The 20,254-nt window shown below is 46.3% G+C and overlaps 1 protein-coding gene across 3 annotated transcripts in view; it reads right to left on the reverse strand.

The window, feature by feature from the left end:
- Nucleotides 1–19,597, reverse strand: part of CYFIP2 (cytoplasmic FMR1 interacting protein 2) — a 123,971-nt gene extending 104,374 nt beyond the window's left edge. For 2 of the 3 annotated variants that reach the window (XM_011219266.3, XM_002912501.4), the window contains exon 1: nt 19,021–19,443. The gene's annotated coding sequence lies outside the window, so the exon portion shown is untranslated. The other variant, XM_034656803.1, reaches the window with a different exon arrangement.
- Nucleotides 19,598–20,254: the final 657 nt, after the last annotated feature.

The following is a 20,254-nucleotide window of genomic DNA, read 5'->3' on the forward strand; positions in this document are numbered from 1 at the left end:
GTGCCCTCAACCTGTACCTGGCATTGGAGGATCTCTTTACAGTTTACAAAGTACTGGTGTTTTTAAACATCTATTGTCTAGATGGAGCCTCACCACAACCCTCTGATCCACATGGCAGGTGGTATTACAGACACAGAACAGATGAAGAAACAAGGCTCAGCGCAGTTATGGGACACCCAGAGAACCACCGTGGAGAGGGCAAAGGGCCTCAAGTGGGCCTGATGCTGGACATGGGTGATGGCCAGCCCCCAACTGTGGTTCTCCGTGAGGATACATATCCATTCCACTCCTACATCACTGCACAGCACAAATACCCATGATGGAAACAGCCAAGATTCTCCACTTGAAACTGGGGCCCACATCTTACAAGCCAAGTTAGCTGGAACTAAAAGAATTCAGACTCCAGCACGTTTAACCTTATTTGCAAGAATGGAAGCAATGGTCTTCCACGGCTTGGAGAGGTTTTGTGAGGCAAACCAAACAAATCAGTCCTAAATGGACATTTTTGTGTCTTGGACCCTGGCAGATTGCAGTGGCTTTGATGAGAGCTGCATCTGGCAGTGAGGCTGAAGGGGAGCTGAAGACACGCTTACCCAAGCTGAGCTCACTACTATTTTAAGAACTCAGCACCCAGCAAACAGAATATTCATTTTTTTCAAAACCTATGTGAGACACTGATAAAAAAAGATCACGATTTAGGCCATAGAAGAGGTTCTCATGAATTCCCCCAAACATGACATCCTAGAAGTCACAGTCGCTGATAACCGTGAATACAGTTAGAAATCAATAATGCAAATCGCAGCCCAAAAAACTCCCATACCTATGAAGATGTCTAAAAACATACTTCAAGTCTATTCATCGCTAAAGAGAGGAATTCAAATAGAAATTATAAAATATTTAGAATGGAAAGATAGAGAACATAAACGTCTTAAACGCCTTTAGCAGAAAGTAAGAAAGTGAAACTAAATGAACCTAATTTTGCTCAAAAATCTAAAAAAAGAACAGAAATCAACCCAAAGAAATGAGAATGCAGGGACTGATCATTACAAACGCAGAAATAAATGAAGCAAAGTACAAAGCAAAGCCAAACAAAGAGTGGACTAGGTGAACAAGTCTAAAAACGGAGTTTCATAAGATTAATAATAACGAGCTGCCCCCCTTTAGGACGCTTGAGTAAGGAAACCAAGAGAAAGCCCACTGTGCTGAGGTCACAGCACCCTCCCCTCCCTTCCCCAGTCTCAGGCAAGGGTGAGACGGGCGTTCAGGTTGCAGTTTTGAAGCGCCAGAGAACGTAGTCTTGATTGCTTGTCTGGAAACGTGGTGTCCGACACCAGGACATGACAGCCGGTCTAGGGGCTGCAGAGTGTACCCAACCACATGCTGCCCACACACTAGGGTCTCTGTCGGGCCCACGGCTGGGAGCATAGGGCAGGGCTGAGCAGCGAACGACGCAGCACACTTCACTGAGTCTTCTAACACCCCCTGTCACGCGGCGTGGCAACAGCGAAGGCCGCGGCCCGGGAGGGCTTGGGGAGCTCAGAAGTGACTTCCCCTCTGCCCTCAGCAGGCACTTGGCCTCGTGGGGGTGGCTTTAGGTCCTCTCCATACCTATGCTTCTCCCTGTTCTCTCCTCTGAACTCTAAGGGCAGCATTCAGTTCTACAGCAAAACCATTTGCCGATCAACACACAAAAAATTGTCTCCTTTCTTACATCAGTATTATGTTCATTTTATAGGAGGGGTTAATAACTTTATAAAGCATAATGACCTACAGACTCGTGAGCCCTAATAACTTTCTTCATTAATTCAAATAATAATAATAATAAAACTAATATTTCTTTAGCCCTTACCCTCTGCCAAGCACTCTACTCTTTTAATCTTGCACCGACCCTATAAAGGTACAAGCTATGATTACTCCCATCTTACAGAAGAGCCGACAGAAGCTCAGAGTTTAAGTAATTTCACAAGGTCAAGCGTTGGTAAGTGTGGGGCTGGGGTTGGGACCCAGGTGTCTCCAGCTCCAAATTTTGTTTTTCCTTTCAAGGGCTGAGACTCACATTGTGAGGCTGCACGTTCTGGCAGGAGGTCTGTCTCTGTCTGTGCTAGGTCTTTTCCGGTGCCATGCATCAGTGACTGTTGGTCCTGCTTATGCCAAAGAACTATAAGCACAGCTTTTTTTTTTTTAAGATTTATTTATTTACTGGGGGTGGAGGGGCAGAGGAAGAGGGAGAGAGAGAATCTCAAACAGATTCCCCACAGAGCACAGAGCCCGACTTGGGGCTCAATCTTACCCCAAGATCATGACCTAGGCCGAAATCAAGAGTTGGATGCTTAACCCACTGAGCCATCCAGGCGCCCCCCACAGGCAGAGCTTTTTAATAATAAAATGCCTGGGCTCCATCCCTAGGACCTTGGTAAGGATGCGAGACAGCACAAGGAAGGAAATCTGGCAATACATAACTAACCTGTACAGCGCTTTATTCTTTGACCAACAATCCCACCTCTAGGAAACTATCCCAAAGATACGTAGATAAAAATGCAAAAAGACATTTGCACAAGGTTATTCACTACAGCATCACCTGCCATAGCAAAAGACTGCAAAATGCAAACGCCCCTCGACAGAAGATTGCCTGAATAGACTATGGTACAGCCGCACAGTGAGATACTAGGCAGCGGTAAAAAGGAATGAGGAATCTATCTATGCACGCAACTATGGGCTGATCTCCAGGATATGTTGTATACAATACACAATCATTTATCTAAGAGAGGAGTGATACACACACACACACACACACACACACGAAAAAACACACAATGGAAGAATGAACCATCTTAATTTAAAACCTGCCCACCTATGGAGAAGAGGGATAAGCAGGAATATGGTTAAGGGGGTGGGAACAGAGGCAAGATTTCTTTGAATATACCTTGTTTTGTAGATTTGACTTTGAAGCCATATATTTTACATAATTATAAAATAAATTTTATATTTAAAAAGCAACCCCTCCCCCAAAAAGGTAAGATAAAACAAATGAAGGTATATATGTATTAGTTGTTGGCATAACTACACAGAAAGAACTTATTCCAAGTGATTTTAAAACTCAGAAGTTTGATCTTACATTTCTGACAGGAGATACCCTAAGAAGGATGAAGAGTTGCAAAAAAATATCTTAGGTTTTTTCTGGTAATTATGTTGGTTAACTGTTGCAGTGAGAATGTCTGAATGCAGTGTAAGGTAAAACAAATTTGCAATTGTGGAATGCGCTATCATTCCCGGCAGTGTTGAGAACTGGCATTCTTGATGAGAGAAAGAAGATACAAAACCAAGTAAACCAAACAGACCTGAATGTGAATTTGGGACATCAGTAGGAAGTCATCGCATGTTTTGACTTTAAATATACCATATATATGTATGTTTCTATGTATGTGTACATGTGCTGATCTCCTAGCTCTGTGCACTGAAAAGACCAGGATACAATAACCAGTCCATGGGCAATGAGCACCTTTACTGCCAGGCTGTGGTCTGCAAACTCCATTTCCTGCTAAAAGAATCAATATTTTGGGGGCGCCTGGGTGGCACAGCGGTTAAGCGTCTGCCTTCGGCTCAGGGCGTGATCCCGGCGTTATGGGAATCGAGCCCCACATCAGGCTCCTCCACTATGAGCCTGCTTCTTCCTCTCCCACCCCCCCTGCTTGTGTTCCCTCTCGCTGGCTGTCTCTATCTCTGTCGAATAAATAAATAAAATCTTAAAAAAAAAAAAAGAATCAATATTTTGGAGAACCAGCTCTGTCCAGGTCTGGGGCAGAAAATGTATAAAAAAGGCAAGTTGTCGCAGCAGAAAGTAAAGAAGCAGCTCTCTGAGTACTGGGTGTGTCCAAGGGACCCAAGAGCCAACTTGTGGAAGCTTCCTCTGGCCAGCTGATGTGAGCTCAGTTAGTGTAACTCAGTACACCTGAAGCAATATCACATATGTTTAAGGAATCATAAAGACACTTAAAAAAACCTTGGTTTTTATTACTTTGTTACTGCTTGAGGATGCCTGTGAACCAACCTTTATGCTGACCATAGGTACAAAAAAGGAAAGGAGCAAACATTTAACGGGTCTTTCCTATACAAACTGACCGCTGGATAACCAAATTGCAGAAGAGGGGAATGTTTCTCTCTACAGATAGAGAAGTTCTTTTTTTTTCCCCCAGAAATATTGACAACTAAAATATCCCGAATTTGGGGGCACCTGGGTGGCTCTGTTGGTTAAGCATCTGCCTTCGGCTCACGTCATTGAGCCCCGCATTGGGCTCCCTGCTCAGCAGAGGGCCTGTTTCTCCCTCTCCCTCTGCCTGCTGCTCCCCCTGCTTGTGCTCTCTCTCTGTGTGTCAAATAAATAAAATCTTTAAAAAACAAAAAATAAAAATAAAATATCCCTATTTTTCTAACGCCTAAAATGGATGTAGGCATAGATAAACAACTGCTAACATCATTCAATGAAAGACAGTCCGACACGATGTGCCTCCTGATGGAAAAGCACGCCATCACCTTACGAAGACTGTGGGACCCAAGGCCAAGCGCATGAACCCGATCGAACCTTTGACACTCGTTCGTAGGAAATGGACAGGACAGAAGAACACGTTAGAATACACCACAGTGATGTAATTAGTAAAACATAATCTACGGGAAACTCTGCAGGACAGATGACTCAGTGTCTTCAACAAATAAATTCCATGGGGGGAAAAAAGAGATGGAGGGGAAGCAGTCGCCCATGGGGGACTAACAGACTACCACAGTGCGTCCCCTTGTTTGGATCCGCTTTCAAACAAGCCACCAAAAGAAAATCACTTACGAGGAAATTGGAAAATTTAAGAGTGACTGGGTATTTGATAATATTAAGGAAACAGTGCTATTATTTTTCAGGTGTGATAATAATATCAAGGTCAAATTTTAAAAGAGTTCTTATCTTCTAGAAACACCTACTAAAATATGGATAAAATGATACAGGGGTTTGCTTCCAAATAATACTAGGTAGGGAAAAAGTGAGTAACAGATGAAACAAAACTGGCCATGGCCTAATAACTGTTAATGCTGTGTGGTGCTTACATAAGGATTCATTATATCTTTTCTGTCCAATTTTATGTATGTTTGAAAATTTTCATGAAATCCTCAGGCTCAGGTTAATTACCACCAGCTCTAACCTATCTCCCTTCCTACACCTTGCCTGACTCCCACTTGCCATGATCTTTCCCTTCACCTTTCTCCTACACCCTGGGTTTCTTCTGGACTTCACACACTATAAAGTAACTCATCTACCAGAATAACCCTTAAGGTTTTCCCTTTAACGCAATAATACCCCTGCACTTCCCTTGAAGAGAATCAATAAGTGAACAGCCTACCAGCCAGTAAATTAGGAGTCTTTATTTCTGTTAATGCAACCTTTCTTTCCTCCTTGTAAATGCAGCTTCTCTAATGGATTCCTGTGTTTGTTTGTAGATCATTCACTGCCTCAGGGAGAAGGAAATCAGACATTTTTAACTCAAGTGCTGTAAGTCACTGCCAACTCCACATCAATCAGAAAGAAAAAAACATTCTGGAAATTTTAAGCGGTATGCATGAAAATAAGCACTTGCTTTCTGGCTCAAGGGTCCTGCCTCTTATGCAATCTTCCAAATGAGAATGAGTCTTCATATCCAATCAATGAACACTTGGCCATTTTGTCACTTTGGGAGAGAAATTCATAAAAATACTTAAAAATTAACAGTGTTTTGGGAGTGTCACTTACCAGGCACAGCTGCATTCTCTCGGGGTGGGGCATTCACGGCCGATTTAAATTGAGCATCTTTCTAACCAGCTCAAACACAGTGGCCTGGTTTCACCGAGAGGTAACAACACTGGGCTCTAAGGCAATCTGCCTCCGAGAAGGGCTTTAGGGGCGCCCTGGCTGAGATGGCTGATGGACCCCGAGCAAGAGGGGGTGGACCCCGCAAATGCCGGATGCGTGCCGGGAGAACCTGGCTTGGGGGACGCAGGTTCTGACTACCACACCCTAAGCCTGGCCACTCTGGAAGCAAAAGATCTGCATTGTCATTTTCTATTTGGCTTTCTGGAAGGAAAAGGAAAAATAGTGGGATCTTTTTACTGAAGTGGAATACTGGGCTAAGGAGAGCAGTTAAGCTTTCGCTATGGGTTCAAATCTGTCATCTGCCACTCAGTAGCTACATAACCGTGAGCACATTACTTAACCTCTCCTTACCTTTAAAAGGGCAATAATTAATAATGGTCCCTGCCCTCAGTGATTCGTTCTGAGGATTATATAACATTACAGAATGTGGAATGCTGCCTGATAGCAGGCACAGAGTAAGCCCTTGGGAAATGTTAGCAGGCGGGTGGCCTCTTTTTAACACGATGAATGGACGAATCAAACATTGCAACAATTCTATTAAAAAAAAAAAGGAGAGCATTACTATTATCTCCACTCCAACATCTCAACACTATAGGTCTTTCATATTGATTTCCTCAGTCACAACCGCCCTGCAGTTTCGAGAGGACAGGTGTTATTTTTGCTATTTTTCTAAGGAGGGCACAGTGTTACTGAGAAGTGAAAACTTTCTTTCAAGGTCACGTGGTCAGCTGGTGGCTGAGCTAGGTCAGAAAGGGGATATCTTGACTCCCTGTTCAATGCCCTTTCTTCTAGACCACACCTACATCTGTACTTTTATAAAAGGTATCAAGGACCTGACTTTTGTTTCCCCTCCAGGTTGGCTGCTTTTTCCTTCCTCAAGAAGAACAAGATTCTGCCAACCTAGAAAGATTAGGTAACTGTCACCTTTGGGTCCCACACACATCAGGAAGCCAGGGCATATTTTCCTTGCCTGTAAATCTCTCCAGCTAGAAAGCAATTAAATAAATACAAAAATAAATCCGTAATTTACAAAATGATAAATACGTGTATATTTATGTAAACAAATATTACCTAAGTAAGTATGTAAATAAATAAGTACATAAGTAAATAAATGGGAGGCTTAGGCTGTCCTCCTTAAAAAAAATGTATTTTTGCACAGCATTTAACTGAGCAGGGAAAAATCCAAAGAAGGAACCCGGCGTGTAGCCTGCTTTTCCACTGTGGGTATACACTGGGCGTGCTGGAGATTGTGCAGGGACCCAAGTTTGCTGGGACAGGACGTGGCTCCACGGGCAGTACTTCCTCTGCAGCTGAGACCCTTCCACATGTCGGAGTCAGCTTCTTCACAAGTGTGGAGGCCAAGCAGGGACACAGTCACCCGTGTACCTCTTACAGGCCTTCCACAGACTCCACCAGAATGGACCATGTGGGTTATCCCGAACAGGCTGGAAGTGGAGAGTTTTACAGGAACACTCCACTGATCCTATGGTCAAACCTTGTGGCTCCAAACCCCACTGTAGCCACTCGGCACTTCTTTTAATGTATCGCCTGTCCATAAAATAAAGTCATAGGTTAGGGGCAGCCCCAACGCTGACAGCAGCAAGCCTCCCAGTAGTGCCTGGAGAGGAGAGGTAGAGCCATGCAGGATGGAGAGGAACTATATAGGTTGGGGGTCTGGGCCCCAAAGTACAGAAGCAGAACTCTACATATTTCAATAGCCTACAGAAGTATCATCAATACCCACAGCACACAATCCAAGTACTGCATACACTGCTAGGGTGATCCAGGGCTCGGGGAGACGGGAGGGAATGGCTACCTCCTTAAGGAGCCTTTCTGACTCTCTTACCCCCTACCCAAATTCACTTTCTCCTTTGGCCCTCCTTAAACCCAGTGTGCCCCTACTTTTGTGGCATCCATAATGCTTTATTACGCCTTTTACCACGTTTTCTCTCCTGCCCTAAATGACGAATTCCTTGAGGGCAGGAGCTGTGTCTAACTCACAGCAAGCTCCCAGCACAGTTTCAGCCACACATTTGTAGCTACATAAAGATTTATTCAATGAATAGGGGCACCTGGGTGGCTCAGTCAGGTGAGTATCTGCCTTTGACTCAGGTCATGATTCCAGGGTCTTGGGATCAAGCCCCGCTGTTGGGCTCTCTGCTCAGCTGGGAGCCTAATTCTCCCTCTCTCCACCTCCCAGCTCATGCTTTTCTCTCTCTTTCTCTCTCAAATAAATAAAAATCTTTTTCAAAAAAGTTAAAAAAAAAAAAAAGATTTATTCAATGAGTAGACGGCCAGTGAGCCCAAGACATCAAGAAAGCCATCACTACATTCAAGATACTAGAATTTTAAAAGTGGAAGAGGAGGAAAAGGAATATAAATAGCAAAAACCTGTTTATATTTTAGAAAGAACTCCATCAAAATGGCTCAAATAGTTAGCAAGTGAAAAGCTTCAATACTTTGTAAACAGTTATCTCTGAAATACTAACTCTCTTCCTTCTCTCACTGTATGACCTGATTTCACTCGTCCTTCAAGGTCACTCCCCTCTAGGACATGATTGCTCCTTCCAGCATTGGTGAGGCTGTGAAATCAGAACCCTCAGACGCTGCTGGTAGGAAAGTAAAACACTGCAGTACCTTGGGAAACAGTGTAGCAGTTCCTCAAATTTTAGAACACAGAGTGACCGTGTGACCCGGTGATTCCAGTTCTGGGTCCCTCAGCAGTACCTCTCTTCTGACACGTGCTGCCGGGGAAGGGTGACAAGTACTGATACTTCCTCTTCCTACATCAGAGCCACTGTTACTAACTGATAACGTCTTTATTTCTCAATGAGTCCACAGGCAGCCTGAGTATCCTCCTCATGAAATACAGAGCTCCAGGTGGCCACCGGCCATCAATCTGAGTTTGCCCGTGAAAGAAAACATGTATGCCCTCCCTCGAGTAGAAGAATGCAGGCATGTGGAGGCTCCGTGAGGTAAAAGGCCATTTCTTAGCCATCACTGAAAGCCTCAGAGACCTTAGCAGAGTGCTGAAGACAGATTAGGCACTGAGGAATTAGCGGGTGAATGCGTGAACCCATCTGAATCCCCTGACCACACAGGAGAAATGAGATGACCTGAATTGGCCATGTCTTTGTTTCTAGTTTTCCCTTTCCTTCTCCTTCACTATTGGCAACACAGATAACTTAAATCAACATGGAATATGCAGTCATACCCATAAACTGTCTATACAATTACTTACATATTTTTTCTAAGAAGGCTTTTCATTTTTTACTTTATAAATATATTTTAGAAGAAAGCTCATATTACAATCACTAACAGAGAACCAGTATCATTTGCCATAAACAAAGGAAACTAAAAAATATAAAAGCAATGAAAACAATGGGTATCATCTGAAAATCATCTCACATCACAACTGATATGCTCATGAGAGGTGGTTTATCTGGTGAGAGTGGGATGAAGAACTAGTTCGAATCGTGACTGCCACTGCTGGCTGTGTGACCTTGGGATGATGGCATCATGTTTCTGAGCCTCACCTTCCTGTCTCTGATATGAGGAATAATAATAGGCCCTACCTCATAGGCTTTGAAAACTAAATGAGTTAATCCATGTAAACAGCTTGCTAGCTACAGAGTCCTCAATAAAATTTCCCCAACAAAACCAAATCCAGCAATGTATAAAAAAGATTATACATCATGACAAAGTGAGATTTATCCCAGGAATGTACGATTGGTTTAACATTAACATCAAAATATCAATTAATGTAATAAGGCATATCACAGAATAAAGGACAAATCCCACAGGGTCATCTTAGTATATGCAGAAAGAACACTGGACAAAATCTCACACTCCTTCATGACAAAACACCCAACAAACCAGGAACAGAAGGGAACCTCCTCAACCTGACAAGGGCAGCGAAAACAAACAAAACAAAATCCACAGCCAATATCAGGCTTAATGTTAAAAGACTGAATCCTTTTCTAAAATTAGGAAGAAGACAAGGATGTCTGCTCTCTCCATTTCCATTCAGCATTACATTGGAGGTTCTGGCCAGTGTAATTAGGCAAGAAAACGAAATAAATGGTACCCCTGTTGGAAAGGAAGGAGTAAAACTATCGCTGTGTGCAGATGCTTAATTTTGTAGTAGAAAATCCTTATGAAACCTACTAAAAGCTATTAGAATGAACAAATATATTCAGCAAGGTTGCAGGATATAAGATCAACATACAAATATCAATTGTATCTCTATATACTAGTAATGCATGATCAAAAAATGAAATCAGGAAAATAATTCTGTTTATAACAGTACCACAAATAATATTTAGGAATCAATTTGGCAAAGAAAAAGAGCATAAAATGTATACTCTGAAAACTATAAAATATTGTCAAAAAATTAATGAGGATACAAATAAATGGAAAGATGTCCCATTTTCATAGATTGGAAGACTTAATATTGTTAAGATGGCAGTACTCCCCAAATTTATATAGATCCAATATGCTCCCCATCAAAATCCCAGCTGGCATCTGTGAGGAAATTGACATGCTAATCCTAAAATTCACACGGAAATTCAAAACAATCCCAAAAAAGAACAAAATCGGAGGACAACCACTTCCCAATTTCAAAACTTACTGCAAAGCTACAGTAATCAAAACAGTGTGAAAAAAAAAAGTGTGGTATTGGTATAAAGATAAAAACAGAATTGAAAATCTAAAAATAAACCCTCATATTTACGGTCAATTGATTTTTGACAAGGGTACCAAAACGGTTCAATGGGGAAAGGGTACTCTTTTCAACAAATGGAGCTGGGACAACTGGATATCCACATGCGAAAGAATTAAGGCGGACTTCTACCCCACACCACACAACAAATTAACTCAAAATAGATCAAAGACCTAAATGTAACAGCCAAAACAATAAAACTCTTGGAAGAAAACACAGGAGTAAATCTTTGTGACTCTGGAATACGTAATAACATCAAAAGTATAAGCAGTGATATAAAAAAGAGAAGCACCTGTTCGATTTGATTAGCTGTCTATTAATAGACAGCATCACAGTTAAATTTAAAACTTTGGTACCTCAGAAAACATCATCAAGAAAGTGAAAAGACAATCCACAGGATGGAAGAGACTATCTGGAAGTCATCCACTATTTATATAGAATATATAAAGAATTCTTAAAATCCAATAACAGAAAGGCAACCCAATCTTTAAAATGGACAAACGATAGGAACACACTTTGCTCCAAAGAAGACAGACAAACGGACAATAAGCATATAAAATTATTAATTATATCCTTAGCCATTAGGGAAATGCAAATCAAAATCACAGTGAGCTATCACTTCACATCCATTAGAACAGCTATAATCAAAAAGACAGATAATAACCAATGTTGGTGAGGATGTGAAATTGGAACCCCATACTCTGCTGGAAGGAAGGTGAAGTAGGGCAGCAATTTTGGGAAACAGTTTGGCAGTCCCTCCAAGTTTTAAACATAGAGTTACCATATGAATGAAGCAATCCCTTTCCTAGGTATAATCCCAAGAGAACTGGAAAGATACATCCACATAAAAACTTGTACATGAATGTTCACGGCACCATTGTTCGTAAAGGCCAGAAAGTGGAAATGACTCAAATGTCCATCAGCTGATGAATGGGTAAATAAAATATGGTATATCCACACTATGGAATATTATTCAGCCATAAAAAAAAGAATGAGTTATAGACACATGCCACAACATGGATGGACTTTGAAAATCTGCTAAGTGAAAGAAGCATAATATGCTTTTTAAAAGGAAATGTCCAGGGTGGGCAAATCAAGAGAGACAGTAAGTAATTCGTGGTTGCCTAGGCTTGGGGTGGAGACTGCGGGGAACTAGGTGGTGCTGCTAATGGGCATGAAGGTTCTTCTTTCTGGGGTGATGACAATCAGCCACGATGACGGTTGCACAACTCTGTGAATATACTAAAAATTACTGAACTGTATGCTTTAAATGGGTGAACCGCAGAATGTGTGACTAAATAAAGTCATTACCAAAAAATGTTCCTATGGGCATGAGTACTTGGGGACACTTAGGTATACATAAGTAGGAGTGGTACAGAGAGAGGGAGCTGGAGTACAGAGAGAGGGAGCTGGAGTAGGAGCCTGGCGAGTTTGGGAACTATGATGCTGTCCCAGACAAGCAGAGACTACGGTGAATAAAAATCACCAGAGGAGTAGAAGAGAAGCAGAGAGCAACAGACACATCCATGGGACCTCCTGGAGCAGCCCCCAGACTGCAGGACGAGCCAGCCCACTGTGGGGCAGGACCCAAACCAGCACTCCCACCCCTCCACCCCCCAGGTCTTGTTGCACTGCCATCTGTGGAGTCCGGGGCGGCGGGGGGGGGCTTCCCCACCCTGGAGGAGGGACTGCTCAGACAGCAACAGCCTCTGAGGTGGGGGGATGGGCTTTGAGGTTTAGAATGAGAACAAGACTGGTTCAGTTTGTTGTCCTCCTCCTTCCCTGAGCTCTCCTTCTGCTCAGAGGACACTGAGGCTGAGAGACAAGACAAGATGGACCAGTGCAAGGTCACTTGGCTAGTTAGGGGCGGAGCTGGGGTTCACACTGTAACTTCCCCGGAAGATAGGAGGATCTGATACAATAACAGATATGACAGAGCTGTTAAAAAAAAAAAAAGTGCAACATTTAAATAGGAAGGAAGGAAGGGAGAAAATTCTAATTATGCAATAATACAAAAAAGCCATGTAGGAAAGGAGATAAATCAAAGGACATTACCTAGCTCTCTTGTGATCATCATTTACACGTCTTAATAATGTAGATGCTTCAAACATGATTTAGGTTAAAACAGAGCTCTTGCTACATTGGGAGATGTGGCCAGGGGAGGGAGGCGCATGGTGTAAGAAAGTGAGTTCATCCATCACAGCAGGAAGTAAACAGACAATGCATAGAACAGATAAATCAAGAAACAGCCGAGTAAGCATATCCTGGAGAGAGATCTGGAGGCACGTGCTGGCAGAAATGGTGACTTAGGAGTGACAGCCTCTCTGGGGAGGTGGGCGCTGGATGGCTGTTTTCATTATGAGTCTTTCAATACTATTTTCTTTTGAAAGCATGCATTACTTTGATCGAAATTTTACAATTTATTTTAAAAGATAACAACCCAAGGCCTCCTCCCTAGCATCTCTGACTGACATCCGGACAGTCCACAGCACTGTCTTCAGCGTTCTTCGCTACCTAACTCCCTCCCTGCGGGCCTTCTGGGACACAGGCCCCGTCCCCGCAGCTTCTTTCCACACAAGGGACCTGAGGTGAGAGCAGAGAAGTCTATGTCTGGGGCCTCTGGAGGGGCCTACCCTCCTGGTCGTTTACGGCGGAGAACAAGACCCTGGCAGGGTTAGAACCCTTGCCACCGCTCCTGCCAGCCGTTTAACTCAGCTGCTTCCTGTGTTGTCGGGGTTGAGGGGGCCTTTCCGTTGATAACCCAACCCGGCGGATCCCGTCCTCTCGCGGGGGGGGGGGGGGGGGTGCCACCGAGGGCAGCTTGCCAGCTTGCCGATCTGCTCCCGATGGGGCCTGTGACAAGCCAGCGTGGGAGGGGCACCAACGTGACCTCTGTCTGGGGAGAGGAGCTGCGTCTCAGGAGCGCCTGCTCAGACTCAGGAAGGAAAGCCAGCCACGCCGCACCTGCTGTGGAAACAGAGCGAGGCAGCCAGGTTCAGCCACCAGAGCAGAGCGCGCAGGCCTCGGTTTCCTGAAGTTGCAGCTCGACTGGGGCTGGCTCTGAAAGCCCGACTTAGGCCCTGGCATCACCTCTTCACGCTCTCTAAAAAGGCCATTTCCCTGTCTGTAAAATAGAGAGCTTGGCCGGGCAGTGGTTCTCAACTGTGATGTCAAAATGTCCATTTTGGGGACCCCTAGGTGGCTCAGTCAGTTAAGCATCTGCCTTTGGCTCAGGTCACTATCCCAGGGTCCTGGGATCGAGTCCCTCATCAGGTTCCCTGCTCAGTGGGGAGCCCACTTCTCCCTCTGCCCCTCCCCTCCTGCTCTGCTCTATGTCTTGCTCTCAAATAAATAAAATCTTTAAAAAAAACAACAAAACCAAAAAACATCCGTTGTGAAGATTCTTGTGGGCAACTTTTACCAGTTAACAGTTTAAGTAGTGAGGTTTGCAAACAAAGTACTTTTATTATGTGCTTGGGAGGGTTCCAAGTGCTCACATGCTATCACGGCTTGTGTGTGTATCTCTTTTGATGAGTGGGAGAAAATGGGGGTAGAGTGGGGAGGGGACTGGCTGAGAGTGTGGGGTGTTGAACATGTCAATATTGTCTATCATATTACTAAAAAAATAAAGAGAGCAAACCCAAAACAACCAGTTAAGAATCACTGGACTTGAGCCTCTCTCAGGGCCCTTCCAACTTGAAAAAAAATGACACTTGACAGCAGATGGACCCTCCATGCAAAGGGCTTCCTTCAAGAATGCAGTTCTCCAACACGGACACCCACTCTGGCCAGTGTGAGGTGCCATTAACCTGCCTTCGCTCTAACTCTCTCCATTCTCCAGTAGACTGTCCTCTCCCCTTCTCGAATCCTACCCTTGACCACTGTCAAGGCCCAATTCAACACAGGCCTCCTCCACGAAGGTCTGACTAGCCAAACTCCAACAAACCTTCATTTCTCTGGATTCTGAAAGTGCTCAGTCTAAGAGTCCACAATTTTCTACTGCATTATAAATTGCTTTATGTTTCATTAATTCTTTGGATCATCAAAAACAGGAATAGTCATCTTTTTTTTTTGCGTTTGACCCAAAGCCCTAGTACAGATCAGGGCACATGCTATGCATTATTTACTTAATAAGCCCTACAGGAACAATTTGTTGAATGCATAAGCGAGTGGCCCAAATTCATGTCTTCTGGTTTTAAAAAAAAAATGTTTTTTAATTTAAAACATTATGGTCCTCTAAGGCATCACATCTAAGTCAGCCTTATTGCTATAAGACACGGAGGGGACTTCTTTAGGACATTCTGTCATACAGTTTCCACCTTAACCCGTAAGACGCAGGTCCTTATTTCTCTTTCCCACATGAAGGTATAACATACTTGGAGGTTGATGGTTGAACCTTAGTGCTGAATTCTTTTCTCACCATTCATACCTTGCCAAAATCAGTCTTAAGGCATCACAGTTTAAAAGCACAAATTGGCTATTTTTCTCAGGTATCCCTTCACTTAACCCCGAGTTACTGAGTATCTTTTCTGAGGGTCAGCCCTGTAGACTCTCTGGTCTCAGTCATGTTAGACAATCCTATCATTCATCCCCCAGCTGATTTCTTATTCCGTGCACAGAGGCAGCTGTTCCAAACCTCCGGAAGTCTCCTGAACTTTCCTAACCAGTCCACCACCTTTACTTTCTGCAGAGGACATCATCTCCTCCCTTATCTGGAAGACAGAGACCATACCACATGGACATACTAAACATCCCTCTATCCCACGAAGAGATGAAAGTCTGAGAACCATGGCTCTAAGATGACCTAACGATGATGCAAACACACAATCAAAAGGCCTATTGATGAAGTCATCACTGGGTCCTTCTCAGGCATCTCTCCAGAAGGTCATGTTTACTTTCCTCTCTCCTTGCACTATTTCTGAGTTGCTGTAAGTCAGTCAAAATGCCACTCAGCCAGAGGGGTCCCTGCAAGAAATCCTGCCTGAACCCAAGCTCTGCTTTCTCAAAATAATTTCTTTCAAGGATTTGCACCCAATCGGTTTCTTCCTCTGTTGCCAGGGCCCAAGAAGTATGGCTTGAATGGACATCCTTTGGGGCATACCACACACAGCCCTTGGCATAATGGCCATGGCTAGGAAGCCAGTGTCCAAACTCTGCGTCCTGGGAGGCGTCCCACACCCACGGGCTGAAATCTGAAGTGTCTTTGTACAGACAAGGCTGTCCAGGGGCCTTGACAGAATCTGTGAATCACAAAGTGCCTTTCAGTTTCCCCTTGGCTCAATGTTACAGAGAGGCCACAGCTTTGTCTTCTTAAATTGACACACAATATATAATTAATAAATTGTTCCTTTAGGAATAAAAGGCAGTCATCCAAAAGAGTCACACATTCCAAAACCTCTTTCTCTTCTCTGTTTCCATGGCCTTTTCTTCTAAGACTGGGATTTATAGGCATTATCTCATCTGCAGGCTCTTGTGGCAACAGGTAGGTAACAAGCTGGGCAAGCTGCTTTCCCTCAGCCAGTTTTTAAAGTCAGAGAGGTAGTGGAGGATTTAAAGGCACACAGCAAGTCAAGGATAAATCCTGTGTCCGAAGGCCACGGCTCTGCTCTGTCTGCCTGGGAAGTGAAGCGTGCCCTTAACATTTTTGGCTGATTGCAAAATGCTAAACACACACAGAGGGAAAGTTCCTTCCTGACCTCTGTGTGTTGAAATGTGAGAACTACCTCTGGACTTCTGCTTAGTGTATTCCTGCCCCTTCTTTCTGCCTACTCAAGTTATACCCACCTTTAGTGAGGTACTCAGGAGCACTTCCTACCTGAAGCCCTTACTGATACCACATCTTACCACTCTTCTGGCTACCTTTTGCTGGTAAACCTTCAGGGGCTAGGTTTCTTGGTCACAGAGCCAAATCCCCTGGGAAAACCAAAACCCAGGAAGGCTCTGGAGGTAGAGGGGTTGGGAAGAGCTGTGGGTTGACTACACACATGAACCACACTCTTAATGATTATGTAATTAATACATTTCAACGATAAACACATAAATATAATAACACTTCACTATGTGCTAGATACTCGACACATTCATGCGACCCTCACTAAGTGAGAGCATCCAATGAAGGACCAGCTCCTCCCCCACCACGGCCGGGCTCCCAGTTCCTACCAAGCGTGCCCCACTACCAAAGCAGGCTCTACCCTCTGGACCTTAGACATGGGTTTGCTCCGCAGAACGACGAAACCAAAGGCCTGTTACAAAGGCTCCAATGAGGTGACTGATGTCTGGTTTCGTCAACTACAACTGAATAATTAATACTTGCTAGTAAAGAAATAGACTCATTGTTATGGTGGCCACATGGAGGCTACAAAAGGCCATTTTGTGAAGCTCTTGGTAGAACCCTGGGGCCAACAGCAGCCAAAAGAAACCTCTTTGAGTGACAGTGTAGGCCGATCTTCAAATGTGGGGACTGGAGCCCTGTACTGTTTTCCAGGAGCGCTGTCTCCAATGCTAATTAGCTTGTTGCCTATTCATCACCTCATTCAGCTTGCTGGTCAATGACAGCAGTGGAGGCCCACTGAACTCCCAAGAGGGCACGATTTATCAGAGGTGGCATGTAGTGTTCTCCTGGGGCTCTTTTCCAGATTTTAAATTCATGTCTACCTTTTCTGGGCCAGCCTCTTATTTGATGAGAGAAAAACTCTCCCCCTACTGGATCATATGCCACCCCGATTCTTGGCCTAATGCCTAAAGCAAGTTTTTCCTTTTCCACTTTCAGCAGGGACGGAACAAGGCAGGCTTGGGTGCCTCCAGAATTGGTCAGAACTGGCCAGGAAATATAATAAAGAAGCTTAGTGAGCAGAGAGCTAATGCCCCCAGCCAGAGGCGCAGTGTGTAGAACCAGGCAGAAGCGCTGGCTTTGTAAGCAACAACACGCGCTTCTTGTGGCCTAGTAGCTGCCCGGGCAGATGGCAGCCGGTGCCCATGAGTAACTCTCAATAGGAAAGTTCACCCCCCACCCCCAGCGGATACTGGGTACTCCACAAATACCTTCCAGTGACAGTAACCCCTGGCCGGGTTACACACACATGCTCCCACGGTATTTCTGCCCCAGCAGCAAGCAGAGCTGACAGCTGCTAGATACTGTCATTTCAGTGAACTGTTCCCCAAAATTGCGACCTAGTTCCCTGTTCCCACTTGCAGCCCACTGCCTGAAATTCCACCATTAGAGATATCAAATATGTTGACTTAAAGCTTTGTTTTCCATTCAAATGCCTCCCAGCCTCTGTTTCCTTTCCAGTGAAATGACTTCTAAAGGACCTGCTCTGCTTCGAATGACGATTCTTTTGTATTTAGCTCTTTAAAGATAAACATGTTCACGGGCTCCTTTCTTGAAAATAATTTTTGACACGGGAGAATGGGGGAAGCACAGAACATGGAGGTGGAGGTGGGAGGCCTCAGGGAGAGTCACAGAGAAGGTCTTATGGTGACGAAAACTGCCTTCATGGCCTTTGCAATCTTGCTCAGGGACATGGACCTAGAATTTTGCCCTCCAACATCTGTAATCTCTGGGGTTACCAGCATGGCTTCCAAAAGGGCCTGTGCCCAAGAGCAAGTAAGCTAAGACACATTGCCCTAAGGGGGACACAGGTAGAAGGTAGAAAAGAGGGGTATGAGAACAAGCACTCCCCTAAATTTGTCTCTCATGCCAGCAGGACCGCGCCAGTCTCCTCACCCATGCTAGGAAGGCACAGGCCCCTGGGGGCTAACAGGAAAAGGTCCTTGCCACCTTCCTGTCTTGGCTGGAAGGGGAGCAGATGACCCATCAGCCCTAGGTGAGTGTTTCCACTGAGCTGGAGACACTAGGCAAGCAGGGGTCAAAGTCAGATTCCCTGAGCTGGGGAGGGCCAGGGCAGTGCCAGTGTCCTTTACTGCCAGGTTCTCCTCAGTACAGAGAACCATACTCCTGCCCGACCATGCTTCCTGCCCCCACCCCCACCCCTGTTCTCTCCCTTTTCACCCATCCATCGAGGGGGAGGGATGTCCTGAAAAGCAGAAGCTACAATAGACAGGTAGGCAATCTTTCGGGGTCTCCAGAGCTCAAGAAAATCCAACCTTTACCCCAGGAGTCAGCCCACTCATCCCTTTCCCCTTGTCCTCCCCCGCCCACCGCCAGCCGGGAAGGAGAGTGATGCTAGCGTAGGCCAGAAGGCTTCAAAGCTGGTCAGACTTGCCTCCTCCCTCGTTAAAACCCCCACCCCCAAACACTGGCGCTTCGCCCCTCGCCCCACCCATCTCTGGTTCACCGCAGGGCGCTGTGTGCCCCAGGCGTCTGCCAGGCGGGCCCACGCGGCTCTCGCTGTCCCTGGAGGAGGTGATGGTGGCCGCGGCGGCAGTGGCGGCAGCCGGCGCTCTGCAATACCTGGGCTCGGGGATGTCGCCGCCGCTGGGTTTGCGGCCGCTGCAGGTGTCTCCTGTGCTCGGGATTAGCGCCGCTTCCTCTCTGGCCAGCGGCTCCGGACCAGGCCGCGCACCTGCTGCTGTCGCTGCCGCTGCCGCTGCTGCCGCCGCCGCCGCCGCGCCCGAGCTGCGTCGAGTGTCCGCGCCTCCTCGTAGGGGGTCCGCACCGCGGGGCCCGGGGTGGGCCAGCGGGGGAAGAGGGCCGCGCAGGGCCTGGAGACCAGCCTCCAGGGGCTTCGGGGGATCCCCCAGGCCGCGCTAGCCGGGACGCCGAGCCGAGCGCCCCCCTCGGGCTAGGAGAAGGGGCGCCGGCCCCTTGCGCATCCTCACGGCCGTATCGACGTCCCCTGCAGCACCCCGGTCCCCATGACGGCCCCGAGGCCTGCGAGCGCCGCTTACCTGGGTCTGCCGCAGGTCCAGGGGAGCAGCCCAAGGCTACCGCGGGGCCCCGCGCCGGGGCGCAGGATGCTCTGCCCCGCTCCGCTCGGCTCCCCGGGCGGCGGCGCTCGGCCCCGCCCTCGGCCCCGCCCCCCGCCCCGCGGCTCCTCCCCCGCGCGCGCCGCCGGCCCCTCCGCCGCGGCGGCTGTCACACAAAGAGCAGGAAATGGCTGCGGCGAGGGGCACCCGGTGCGCCCCTCTACGCGGCCGGCGCATCCCCGACCTGCGCCCTAGCTGCTGCCCCGGGACAGCCAGCCGCGCTGCTCTCGGGGTGGGGAAGGAAGGGAGGACCTGCCCCCAGGTCTCGCGTGCCTGGGAGCCACACCTGCAGCAGTGGGAGGGCGGAAGCTTTGGGCTCGGTTGGGATCTCATCGATCTCACGTTATTTCCAAGTGCTCATTTATCTACCTAATATTTATTGAGCAGCTATTTTGTTCCGAGCCCCGTGCCAGGAGCTGAGTATGCACTGGTGTACTGCCCTTTTGGAGCTTCTTATCTACCAGGGGAAACAGAGCATAAATTCACCTAGTAATGTGCAGTTACAGCTGGAGGAAGTTCTGTGAAGGAAAGAAACAGGGTAAAGGGATGGAAAATAAAGCTGAGATTTGGGGAGAGGGGACTCCCACCAATTGAGTCTGGTCCCCAGTGCGGGCGCCTCTGCTCAGGAATACCTTCTCAGTTCCTTGGAGCCAAATCCCTGAAGCTGCCATCTCTTAAGCAGGAACCTGCCTCAACTTCCTTCAGGAAGAATTGCCTAA

Source organism: Ailuropoda melanoleuca, chromosome 3 (genome assembly GCF_002007445.2).
Source record: "Ailuropoda melanoleuca isolate Jingjing chromosome 3, ASM200744v2, whole genome shotgun sequence".
In the NCBI taxonomy this organism is placed as follows: Eukaryota; Metazoa; Chordata; class Mammalia; order Carnivora; family Ursidae; genus Ailuropoda; species Ailuropoda melanoleuca.